Raw genomic sequence first — 13468 nt, 5'->3', positions numbered from 1 at the left:
TCATTAGTGAGAACTCTTCCACCCCAAACAATCACACTGCTTCTTCCTCCTACTTCTTCATGGTCAGCTGGGGGACAGCAATCTCCTACCCTCCTGATCTGTCTCGTAGTCTGTTTAAACACAAAAACCATAAATGCTCAAATATTAGATCTGCCAGCTTACATATGCACTTTGTGAGTTTTCTCAGTTGTTCATTTAAAAAGTGTTAATTGAGGGACTGCCCTGGAGGTCCAGTGGTTAAGACTCCGAGCTTCCACTGCAGGGGGCACGGGTTCGATCCCTGGTCGGGGAACTAGGATCCCGCATGCTGTGTGGCACGGCCAAAAAAAAAAAAAAAAAAAAAAAGTGTTGATTGAGCGCCTTCCATGTGCAGAGCAGTGGAGAGCCACACATTCCGTCCACACTGGGCTAGAGGTGAGCTTGCGCTCCATAGATTGTTAACGTATCTTTGCTGAGACATTGGAGGTTCACAGCTTAAGCTGAGATTCTTCCCCAGGATGTCTGTGTTAACTGCCAAGGGATGATGGGGGCATCTTCAGGCCCTGGCTGCCTGATGAAAAATATTTTCAGTGCAAGGAAGCCTTCTTGGGGTCCTCGGCCATAAGCATCTTTCACTGTGCCCATGGAACCTGCATCTCTTGGCCTGTGCCCAAATGTCCCCTTATCAGAGTCACTCTCTTCTTCAAAACAGCACACCAGGACCACCTCCTCACTCTACTCCTTGCCTTCTGAGCGGGTATATCAGCACCTGACATTGTACACTTATTTGTTTATTCGTTAGCATTTGTGTCCCTACACCGGGGTGCCACCTGCCCCAAAGCAGAGAGGTTGGCCGTTGCACTCACTGCTGTGTTCGCAGCACTAGGACAGTGCCTAGGAGGCAGTAGAAGTGCCATACGTTTTTGTAAATGAATGACTGAATGAATGAATGAACAAACGTATTCCCTTTCTTTTTGATCTGTGCCAGTGGAATTCTTCATTTCCAGGCAAACCTACGATCTCCGCCACTTGGGGACTTCTAATTTCCCCCCATAAGTGAAAGCTGGCTTCCCACAAGCCCACATGACGACTCTGCAGATCACGTCCCACGGAAAGTCACTGCTGTCCTTCCCCGACACGTGGGCCGGGGGGAAGGGCGGGCCGAGCAGGCCGTCCCTCGGCCATAGTGCACCCCTTTGGAGTTGCCCTTCATCTCAGAATAAAATGCAAACACCGTACCAAGGCCCAGGAGGCTGTGAGGCCCAGCCTTGACCCCTGCCTCCAGCCTCCCACCTCCTCTTGGCCGACCTCTCCCTCCTGCTCAGATTCAGCAGTTCCAGCAGCCCCTGGCCTCCTGCTGGTCTTCCTGAACAGCCCCTTCTCACCTTCAGGTGTCAGCCCAGCTCCCTTCCTGGAAGAGCCTCTTTTGATGGGCTCCCTGGAGTGGCTCTTGGCTCCCTGCTCCTTCCCAATCAGTTCCCGCAGCCTGGCGTCTGTCACTGTATGTGATTCTCTGGTTCATCTGCTCTCTCAGGAGAAGGACAGTGTTCACCCCTGGATACCCTGTGCAGGAGGAATGCCTGGTATCAGTGCCAGCCCCACCCCCTCCAACATCAACGAGAATGTCTGTTGGATCAAGGGCCGCATGACTGCTCCCGGGCAGCCTATGTCCGTGTTGCCACAGCCCTGTCTTTCGACACCTGTATTAACCTGTTGGGGCCACCATAACAAAGCAGCAGACTGGGCAGCTTACTCGACAGAAATGTGTTCTCTCAGTTGTGGAGGCTGGAAGTCCAAGATCCGAGGTTTCAGCAGGGTTGGCTTCTCCGGAGGCCTCTCTCCTCGGTTTGCAGACGGCCGTCTTCTCACCGTGTCCTCACATGTTCTTCCCTCTGTGTGTGTCTGCGTCCTAATCTCTTCTTCGCATAAGGATGCCAGTCAGACTGGATCATGGCCTCCTAAGGACCTCATGTTAAGGTATTCACCTCTTTAGAGACCTCATCTCCAAATACAGTCACACTCTGAGGTACTGGGGGTGGGGTTCCAGCATACGAATCTGGCGGGGGGCACCTCATAACACACCTGCTATCCACTCACCCCTGCCATCACTGGCTGCCTTGCGTGAGCTCTCCCACTCTTCTCTGACTTTGGCCTTCGGCCCCCATTCTCCTTCCCACTCCTACTTATCTGAGTGTCCCCATTGCTCACGTTCTGCTTATAGAAGCTTTCTGCTCAGATCCTTGTTTCTCGGGCTTGGCCATCCGGTTGCTCAGCCCACCACACAGCAATTACCCCGTCTGCTGAGCGCTCACTAAGGGCCGGTGCTGCCCCCGCACTTCCCACATTTATACCTCACATAACCCAGGAGGGGGCTCTGACTGCCCCCATATTATGTAGGCAGGAACCAAGCTTGGACAGGTCGAATGAGCTGCCCCAGGTCATAGAGTTGAAAGTGGGGGGACCTGGAGTGGAACCTAGACTTTCAGCTTCAGGGAATGTGTTCCAAACACCATGTTTGCCCACAGATTCCCAGGGCACATCATCGGTGGGCTGAGGGGCTAGGACAGGCAGGCTCACTTAGAGAGCAACAGACAGGGCAGTCGATAGACTGGCAGCCAATGAAGAGATGGCAACATTAGAAAGAGCAGAATAGGAATAAAAAGCATGGCGATCTGGTCCATTTCCATAAGGGCTAAGAGCCCTCCAAGCCTCTAACGGTCCCCAAGGCATCACCATACACTGATCATAGAGAACAGCAGGAAAAGAGCCTGTGCAGTGGGGACTGGCAGAGTCAGCAAAGAAAAATACAGGACTCTCGGTTAAATTTGAATTTCAGATGAACAACAAGTTATTTTTTAGTCTACGTATGGCCCGTGTAATATTTGGGACATGATTTTACTCCAAAACTATTTGTTGCTTATCTGAAATTCAAGTTGACTGGACATCCTGTATTTTATCTAGCAACCCTAGGTTCACTACATGTTTGATTTTAAAAAGGAAGAGAATGTGCAATGTATTCTAGAGAGAGTTCCTTCCAAAATGGGTAAAATAAAATGATGAGTGCTTAAGTGATCCTTTGTAACAGATGTAACAGATAAGAACTGTGTAAATGGAGGCTTCCCTGGTAGTCCAGTGGTTAAGAATCTCCTTGCCAATGCAGGGGACACAGGTTCAATCCCTGGTCTGGGAAGATCCTACATGCCTTACGGAGCAAGTAAGTCCGTGCGCCACAACTGTTGAGCCTGCGCTCTAGAGCCCACGAGTCTCAACTACTGAGCCCATGCACTGCAACTACTAAAGCCCGTGTGCTGCAACTACTGAAGCCCATGCACCTAGAGCCTGTGCCCCGCAACAAGAGAAGCCACCTCAATGAGAAGCCCACGCCCCACAACGAAGAGTAGCCCCCGCTCGCCGTAACTAGAGAAAGCCTGCACGCAGCTACAAAGATCCAGCACGGCCAAAAAAAGAGAAGAACTGTGTAAATGACAGAAGCCATAAGTAGAGACTTAAACAAAATAGAGGTTTATTTCTCTTTCATATAAAAAAATTCCGGAGGTCAAAGGTCCACAGTGTCATCAGGGACCTGGGCTCCTCCTACCTTTTTCTTCTCTCATTCTTAGCCTGTGACTTCCAGACTCATTGTCACCTCATGAGCCAAGAGAGTTGCTGGAGCCCCAGCAATCACATCAGCATTCCAGGCAAGAAGCAAGGAGCAGGTGGAGGAAGAATATGAAAAAAGCACATGCCAGCTGTCTATCCCCCTTTTCATAAATTCTGTAATACTTGATAACTTCTGCTTACAACTCGTTGGCCAGAACTTAATCACGTGGCCCTATTTAGCAGCAAGAGAAGCTTGGAAATGTAGTGTTATAACTGTGTACATTGCCACACTGTAAAAAATCAAGGATTTGTTAGTAGAAGAAGGGGAGAATGGATATTAGGTAGGCAAGTAGACAATAAAACACTATGTCTTCTTTCCTTGCATATTAGAACCCCTGGCCTTTCCGCAGGATGACTTTAAGGGCCCACTTTTGAAAAATATAGGCAATTTTAACACACCTGCTGTTTTGTTTTATAGACTTCACTTGTTACGACCCTAAGTCACCAAGGGTTACAGTTTAATATGACAGAAGAGTAATAAAATAAAGCAGCAGATTGATCTTTTTATATCTAAAACCTAATTTAAAAGAATTTTTTAAGAAGAGTAAACTCCTTGAAGAATAAATTTCAGGTCTCTGTGGCTCTCCCCTTAGATCATAATTCAATTCAGGCTTTGCCCAGATCCTGCTATGTGCCCGACATGGTGTAGAAGCAGGGGATAAAAGGAGGGCTGCGTGGCACCCACCCACGGGGTGCTTGCTCTCTGGGAGGTGATACATGGGTGTGAAATGGCCTGAGATAGTGCCTGCGTTCCTTCCTGATTAGGTTAGGTGAGGAAAGAGACTGGTTACGTTGGGTGGGGAAATCACTCATATTCCTGACAGAACTCATCCAGTGGAGGAGAATTCCGGTCCTATGATGCTCCACGCGGGCTGTAAAGACCTTCATTAGCAGCTGCAGCTCTTCTCAGTGACAGGTTTTGGGGCAATTTTCTGGGTCTCCTGAAATCACTCAGTGATTTGCATGGGTCTCTTGAATTCTGCTGAGAATATTTCACCTTTTAGATTTCGTACGAAGCAAAACTCTTAAAAAATGGAGAAAAAAAAGAAAGAAAGAAATCCTTGCTTTGCCCTCAATCTGGATCATTAAAAGCGTGTGTAATGAGATGTTCTAAAGGGACTCACCGGCTCCGTTTCAGTCATGGGTCCAGTCTTGGGAGGCCACCATTCCCAGCTCCACGGGGACAAACATGCGAAGGAGGGGTCAAGTGACTGCTTTGCATCCATCAGCTCAATGACTACTCTGAGAGAGAAAAAGATGCATCACATTTGAGACGAGGGAAGAATGCTTTTCAGGGGTCATTGTCCCGCGAGTATCGCCCCCACGTGGAGGATCGGGGACTTGCGTCCCCTTACCACCAGCTGGCTGAAGGGATCTTTACGTAAAGAGCTCAAGAGGGCAACACAGGTGCCCCAGGGCCCCGTGCAACTCCCGCCTGAGAAATCGAAAGGTGGAGAAGGGACGCCTGGCTAAAGCACCCCCCGGCAGTGACATTCTTTCCCTGAGAGCCGGTTCAAGGTGGGAGCTTCTGGGGACCAGGTGTGCGCCTGGGAGAGTCTTTGATCTTCCCAATAGATCGCCTGGAGGGGAAAAGAGACCTCAGAGGAAGAGGTCTGATCTCCAGGGACTGGGGATGGAATTACAAATAACAAAAAGCCAGCCAGAGAAGGCATTTTCACAGGAGTCAAAAGAACAGCAGGTGTCAGCTCTTCTCTATTGAAATTTCCAAAGACCCTTCAAAGTGCCTGGTGTGATAAGCTTTGAATATCTGCTGAGCCCAGGTAAACCTCATCTGTCGCTTTCTCGTGTCTTCTTCCTGCAGTTCGAGAGCAGGCAGAGGCCACGGCTAGCAACCGGAGGGCAGCCCAGGTAGAAAAACTGTACCCTAGCCCCTCCCCTCCAGGAGCTGGGGGCAGGGAAAAGCTGTAACTCTGGGGTTCTGACTATTATATGGGACTAGACATTTTAAATCCTGGCTGGAGAGAGAGGCTGAGAAAGTCACGTCTCATCCAAGATTTCAGTTTCAGATTTCATCCAGAGGTGGAGTAAGCGTCCCAGCAGGTTTGAACCGGCAGTGGGGCGAGATGAAGTTTTGTCTTTTGCACCCAATGAGTCCCACTTGTTCAAGGTACCAGCTACATGTGAAAACTTTAAAAACATCTCAGGGTTAATCTCCCAGTTGCAGCAAAGCACAATAAGGCATTAATTAGGGCTCCATTTACACTTCTTGCTCCACCTCTAAGCACCTGTTTATGGGGAGCTGGTTCTTCTAGTGGCTGCACTCATTCCTGTTCTATTTGTAATTCGGATTTCTTTAAGTACCTGGGAGCCATGCTCTAATATTAGCCAACTTTCTGGAACTTAATACAGATAAACTCATTCTAGGAGAATTAGGAGAACGTCATTAGCCTGTTACCCAATTGCATGGGTTCTAAGAATGAAGTATTTCAGAGACCCTGGCACATGTTGGAGTTTCATATACCTTTTACTTTGTAATTGGGGACTCACGTACTCAACATTCTCCTACACTGGACTGGTGTTGATATCAAGGCAAAGTGTCTGATTTTAGCTAACACATAATTGCCTTTTACAATAAAATTGCAGCTGGACAGTTGAGGAGGCGTTGAGAGGGATACAGAAGTAGAAGCGAGAACTGGGCCCTTGAAGAGGTTTTTGCTGTGTGGACATTGGCTGCTGTCCCAGGTCTGAAAAGTGTCAGTCTTGGGGATAAACTTCTGTGTGTCTAGCACTCGCCATACAAAGGTCAAAGGATGACTGACTTGTTCTAATCCCAGGGCACAAGGGAGACAGGTGGGCAGGGTATCCTGGGCTAAATGATACTGCACAAGCCAGACACCTCTCAGATCCTCATCTACGGGATGCTGCCCCAATGTGACTTTCTTTTTTCTTTTCAGTATTTTCTTTTATTGTGATAAAGCACACACAACATAAAGTTCACCACTTTAATCATTTTAAGTGCACCGTTCAGTGGCATTAAGTATTCACAGTGCCGAGTAACCATCACCACCATCCACTGCCACAACTTTTTTCATCTTCCCAAAGAGAAACTCTGTACCCAGTAAACTCCCATTTCTCCCCTCCCCCAGCCCCTGGCAACCACCATTCTACTTTCTGTCTCTATGAATGCGTCAGTTTTAGGCATCACAAATAAATGGAACCGTACAACATTTGCCCTTTTGTGTCTGCCTTCTTTCACTTAGCATAATGTTTTCAAGGTTCATCCATGTTGTAGCATGTATCAGAGTTTCGTTCCTTTTCGTGGCTGAATAATATCTCATGGTGTGGACGTACCACATTTTGTTTATCTGTTCATCTGTTCACTGATACTTGGGTTGTTTCCACCTTCTGACTATTGTGAATAATGCTTCTACGAATGTTGGTGAACAAGTATCTGGGTCCCAGCTTTCAGTTCTTTTGGGTATGTAACTAGGAATGGAATTGCTGGATCATAGAGTGATTCTGTGTCTAACTTTCTGAGGAACCTCTAACCTGTTTTCCCTATAAGCAGCTGCACCATTTTACATTCCCACAAGCAGTACAAGAGCGTTCCGATTTCTTCACGTCCTCCCCAACACTTGTTATTTTCCCTTTTTTTGTTTGGTTGTTTAAGTACAGCCATCCTAGTGGGTGCGAAGTGGCGTCTCATCGTGGTTTGACCCGCGTTTCTCTAATGACTAATGACGTTGAGCATCTTCTTATGTGCTTTTTGGTCATTCCCATATCTTCTTTAGAAAAATGTCGGTTCAAATCCGTTGCCCATTTTTGAATTGGGTTGTTTGGTTTCGTTTGTTGCTGAATTGTGGCGGTTCTTTATATATTCTAAACACTACAAATATTTTCTCCTATTTTGTGGGTTATCTTTTCACTCTCTAGGGTCCTTCGATGCACAATCAAATGGGGCTTTTTGCATACGTTGAAAAAAAAGTTGATTTGACAAAGATCTGCCAGCTGACAGCTATGTCATGTCAATTAATTCATCTATTTAACCCACAAGTGTGTATTAAGGAGACCCTCGTTCTGGGGTTTATGTTCACAAGAGATAGTCGCCACTAGACAGCTCCCCTTCGAAGCATTTATAGTCTAGTTAACAAGTCACTTCCTGTAAAACAGAGAGGCTGAAAAACACCCACAGTTGATGTTGGCAACTGACATGCGATCATTTCAAATGTGTGAATTCCAATCGGATGTGACAGGAAGTGCCCCCGCACCAAAGGAGGTTGGTCGAGGGAAGCCACACAACTCCGCATCACCTGCCCCAAACCGCACGATCACATTTACCACCAGCAATCAATATTGCCATCCGCACAATACGGCATCTGGACCGTAGGCCATACGCTGTACGGCATCTAAGCTAGCAAGAACTTGAGAACATTAACTTTAGGTGTTACAGCATTCCCAGCTCAGTTGGTCCCTAACCAGGTCAAGATTATTATTTTCTGGGGAAAGAGCTCCTTTGTAGCTTTGAAACATATAAATACATCAGCAGTCCCACCTTTCATGGAGGCTACATCATCAAAACTACAGGAACAGGGCTTCCCTGGTGGCGCCGTGGTTGAGAGTCCGCCTGCCGCTGCAGGGGACACGGGTTCGTGCCCCGGTCCGGGAAGATCCCACATGCTGTGGAGCGGCTGGGCCCGTGAGCCGTGGCCGCTGAGCCTGCGCGTCCGGAGCCTGTGCTCTGCAACGGGAGAGGCCACAACAGTGAGAGGCCCGCGTACCGCAAAAAAAAAAAAATAATAATAAATAAATAAAAATTACAGGAACATTTTTTATTGAGCGCCTAATTTATGTCATGGGTGCTCTGTTTTCTTAATCTTGATTTTAAAATAATAATAATAATAAAAGTTATTTACTGTTATATATCATTGAGTTTAACAGAAGTAGATCTTACAAAACCAAAAAGTTAAAAGGCAGTCATTTATATAATCAAAGGAGTCTGTAGCTTTGAAAGCCTTCATCTTAAATTCTTATGAAGAGGTTTTCTGGCACAGATAAGATGGGTTTATAGAAGCATTAAATCTCTGGACAGGGCTTCCCTGGTGGCTCAGTGGTTGAAAATCTGCCTGCCAACGCAGGGGACACGGGTTCGAGCACCGGTCTGGGAAGATCCCACATGCCACGGAGCAACTAAGCCCGTGCGCCACAGCTACTGAGCCTGCGTGTCTGGAGCCTGTGCTCTGCAACAAGAGAGGCCGCGATAGTGAGAGGCCCGCGCACCGCGATGAAGAGTGGCCCCCGCTCGCGCAACTAGAGAAAGCCCTCGCACAGAAACGAAGACCCAACACAGCCAAAATTAAAAATAAATTAATTAAAAAAAACATTTCTGGATAATATCAGCAGAGACCCTCATCACGAGTCCTGGGCCTTGGACAAGTGAAAGCCAATCAGAAATCATGGTTGCTGAAATGGTGATACAAGTACATGAGGGAAATATTGCATCTGAATTACATGTTGTTTTCCAGCAACATTTTTGTTACTTAAGGCAAGGTACACTCATATTTCAGGGAGCCTAATGGCACTGACTTAACTTGCCAACTGTCCCTACTTGAAACCTCGCCCCCCTACGAGAGTTTAAGCTCCTTGAGGGTAGCTGTGTCTCCTGGACCCTCAAAAACTTGCTTGAGAGGGACTTCCCTGGCGGTCCAGTAAGACTCCGCACTTCCACTGCAGGGGGCACGGTTTCGATTCCTGGTCAGGGAACTGAGATCCCTCATGCCGTGCAGTGCGGCCAAAATAAATAAATAATAAAGTATTAAAAAAAAAAAAAAAAGACTTGCTTGAGAGTGGGGGGACCAATTGCTTAAGCCAAAAGGCCAAGCAGCATCCTTGATTATTCCTCCTCCCTTGTCACCCACGTCTAACGCATCAGCAAATCCCATCAATTTCCTCTCCGGAAGCCTCTCTCCACAGAATACAGATGTCCCTTGTATGTCGACCATGTGTTTCTGATCCTTTGACATCCGGGGCTTGCTGACCCTGGAGGGACTGCCCCTCCCAGGGCTAGCCAATTCCTAGAAATAGTCTGTGATTCACTCTGGTGCAGAAACTGCCTTTCATATGCAAACAAACCCGTCGGGATCCCTAAGCTCCGACCTCCTTCTTTATCAGGCTCTCAGACTCAGGGCCACTATCTACCTGTCCTAATCACCCGGGACCCAATACAGCCAACTAGGGGACAGCCCCTATGCCCCGGAGCCTGCTGAAACTCTTCAAACTGGCCAATCCTAAGCCTGCTGACCCTGCCTTGCCCATGCTTCCCTTGGAAACCACTATAAAGGCCCTTGTACACATTTTCCCTCACTCCCTCTGCCTCCTGGCTGACCCTGGTGCATCCCCACGTGGCCCTGCGTGGGCGGCAGGGCGTGCCCACTCTTCTTGGGAACTGGAACAAACTACCTTCTCGATGGCAGTCATCTCCTGATCTGTTGGCCTTGACGTACCTGAATAGTAATAACATCTACATTTTAATACATCCTGGAGTTGTGCCCCTAGCCTGCCTGGACCCTACAATAACCCCCACCCACTCAATGTGCTTCTCCTCCAGGCCTGCAGCCCAGAAGCCCAGGGACTTTCCAAAATGAAAACGGATTGTGTCCTCTTCTTTAAAATTCCCTAGGGGCTTCCACTACAAATTAGAATGAAATCCACATTCCTTTCCATAGCCTGGAAGGCACCACGTGTCCCAGCTTCTACAACCTGTTCTTAGGTCTCCCCTTGCTCAGTGCTCCAGCCACACTGGCCTCCTTTCAGTTCTGCAGAGATGCCAAACTATTTCCTGCCTTGGGGCCTTTGTACGTGCTGTTCTCTCTGCCCGGAACACTCTTTCCCTAGCTTTTGTGTGATTGGCCCTTTTCCCTCTAGTCTCAGTCAAATATCACCCCTGGAGAGGCCTTCCTTAACTGTACAGTCAGACATCCTGTTCCATCATTCTATTTTATTTTCTTCATCACACTCGTCACTCTGTAATTATTCTTTTGCTGCTTTATGGTCCATCTCTCTACCACACACCCCGACATGGAGTAGAACATAAGCTCCTTGAGAACGGGAGCCTTGTTCATGGCTGTGTTCCCTGAGCCTAGATAGCCTGGCATGTCATACTGGATGAATGAATGAGGGGTACCTTACCTGTGTTTCCAGGACTGGAGAGGGGAGTGGAAGGGGCTGAGGAGTAAGGAGTTGTCCCCTGCTGTGACCCTGCAGCCACTTGGAAGCTGCTGGCTCACCAGAGGCTCCCCAGCTCCTGGCCTCTTATCAGGCTACTGCAGTGTCAGGGCTGAGAGAGACAAACAGTGCCTGCTTCCTGGAGAAGCCAACGGGAAGCCAGCCTCTGTCTCGTGAGGTTCTGCTGACCAGCACATTTCCCCTGCAAGGGTGCCTTCTCCTTCCACAGACCCCAGGTTCATCTGTCCCCTGCTCCAGAAGTTGGCTGTCCCCAGGCTGCGTCTCCACTTGGCCCAAAGGATATGATGCAGCTTTTGCCGGTGCAGAGATGTCTGGGGCGGCTGCCAGCGCTTTTATCTTTTCATTTCATCTGCCAGCCAAGAGCTTTCCCCTGCTTTTGCCTCTTGACGCTTAAGGCAAGAAATGTTGACCTTGAGTACAGGTGCTTCTTCGTTTGTTACTCAAGGTCCCCTGTCCTGTTTCACATCCAAGCCAGCGGCTCCCCAATCTTCTCTCTTCGTTTCCCTTGACCCACCATGTTCCCTGGCAGCCTCAAAAAAAGATTTGGGATTTTTTTTCCTGAGATCTGGTTCAGGCAGTAGGAGCGCTGCTAGTTTGCCCCCTTTACTCAAGGGTACCAAGGCACCTCTTTAGACTGTGGCCAAGTGGCCGCGTGGAGGAAACATTTCCAGAGTCATGCACAGAGTGAAGGGGACTCCAACCCCTGAACTTGGGGGCATTCATCTGACAAACATTTTTTGAGGATCTGCTGCTTGCCAGGCATTGGTCTGCTGGGGTCTGTCTTACTGCACCAGGGAGGGACTTTGGTCATGTCAGTGTTGCATAGAAATCCAAGCATATGTGTTTGGGGCACATTATGCGACAGTTCAACAAAGCATTCTGGGACAACTGGATAGTCACATGCAAAAGAATAAAGTTGGGGGACTTCCCTGGTGGCGCAGTGGTTGGGAATTTGCCTGCCAGTGCAGGGGACACGGGCCCGAGCCCTGGTCTGGGAAGATCCCACATGCCATGGAGCAACTAGGCCCGTGTGCCACAACTGCTGGGCCTGTGCTCTAGAGCCCGCGAGCCACAACTACTGAAGCCCATGCGCCTAGAGCCCGTGCTCTGCAACAAAGACAAGCCACCCCAGTGAGAAACCCATGCACCACAACGAAGAGTAGTCCCTCCTCGCCCCAACTGGAGAAAGCCTGTGTGCAGCAACGAGGACCCAATGCAGCCAAACATAAATAAATAAATTTTTTTTTAAAAAGAATAAAGTTGGACCTCTTACCTCTCACATCATACACAAAAATTAACCAAAAATGAATCAAAAGCCTAAACATACGTGGTAAAACAAACTCTTAGAAGAAAATGCAAGCATAAATTTTCATGATATTGGATTAGGCAAAGCCTTCTTAGATATGATTCCAAAAGCACAAGCAACAAAAGAAAAAATAGATAAACTGGACATCAGAATAAAAAATGCTTATGCTACAAAAGACACCATCAAGACAGTGAAAAGACAACCCACAGAATGGGAGAACATTTTTGCAAATCTGGTAAGGGGCTTGTATCTAGAATATATAAAGAATTCTAACAACTCAATAATAAAAAGATAACTCACTTGAAAAATGGGCAAATAATCTGACTAGATATTTCTCCAGAGAAGATATACAGTCAGCCAATAAGCACCTGAAAAGATGCTCAATGCCATGAGCCATCAGGAAAATGGAAATCAAAAAAACACAATCAGATCCACTTCACACCCACAAGGATGGCTAGAATCAAAAAGTCAGATAATAAGAAGTGTTGGCGAGGATGTGACAAATAGGATCATCCATTGTTGGTGGGAATGCAGACTGGTGCAGCCACTGTGGAAAATAATCTGGCAGTTGCTCAAAAAGTTAAACACAGAGTTACCATATGACCCAGCAATTCCACTCCTAGGTATATACCCAAGAGAACGAAAACATTATGTCCACATAAAAACAGGTATACGTTCATAGCAGCATTATTCATCATAGCTCAAAGGTGAAAATAACCCAAATGTCCATGAACTGATGAATGGATAAACAAAATGTGGTATATCTGTACAATCAAATGCTACTTAGCAATAAAAAGGAATGAAGCACTGATACATACTACAACATGGATGAACCTTGAAAACATTGTGTAGATACACATTAAATATATGTATCTACCTAACATACTATATATACACAAAAGGCCACATATTATAGGATTCCATTTATATGAAACATACAGCATAGGCAAATCCACAGAGACAGAAAGTAGATTAGTGGTTCCCTAGGACTGGAAGTGCTCAGGGAAAATAGGGAACAAGTGCTAATAGGTACATGGTTTCTTGTTGGGGTGATTAAAATGTTTTTTTCTTTTGCGGTACATGGGACTCTCACTGTTGTGGCCTCTCCCGTTGAGGAGCACAGGCTCCGGACGCGCAGGCTCAGCAGTCATGGCTCACGGGCCTAGCCGCTCCGCGGCATGTGGGATCTTCCCAGACCAGGGCACGAACCCGTGTCCCCTGCATCGGCAGGCGGACTCTCAACCACTGCGCCACCAGGGAAGCCCAAATAAAATGTTTTTAATTGATTGTGGTGATGGTTGCACAACTCTGTGGCTATAT

The 13468-nt window shown here is 47.6% G+C and overlaps 1 long non-coding RNA gene across 1 annotated transcript; it reads right to left on the bottom strand.

Annotated features, from left to right (window-relative positions):
• Nucleotides 1-3534: 3534 nt before the first annotated feature.
• LOC132593349 (uncharacterized) lies at nucleotides 3535-13229 on the bottom strand. The gene is made up of 4 exons (XR_009558730.1): nucleotides 10786-13229; nucleotides 8153-8338; nucleotides 4764-4881; nucleotides 3535-4663 (listed from the first exon to the last, which is right to left on the bottom strand). It is a non-coding gene; the product is annotated as an uncharacterized lncRNA (long non-coding RNA).
• Nucleotides 13230-13468: the final 239 nt, after the last annotated feature.

Source organism: Globicephala melas, chromosome 1 (genome assembly GCF_963455315.2).
Source record: "Globicephala melas chromosome 1, mGloMel1.2, whole genome shotgun sequence".
Taxonomy (NCBI): Eukaryota; Metazoa; Chordata; class Mammalia; order Artiodactyla; family Delphinidae; genus Globicephala; species Globicephala melas.
This window is presented reverse-complemented; position numbering and strand designations above follow the sequence as displayed.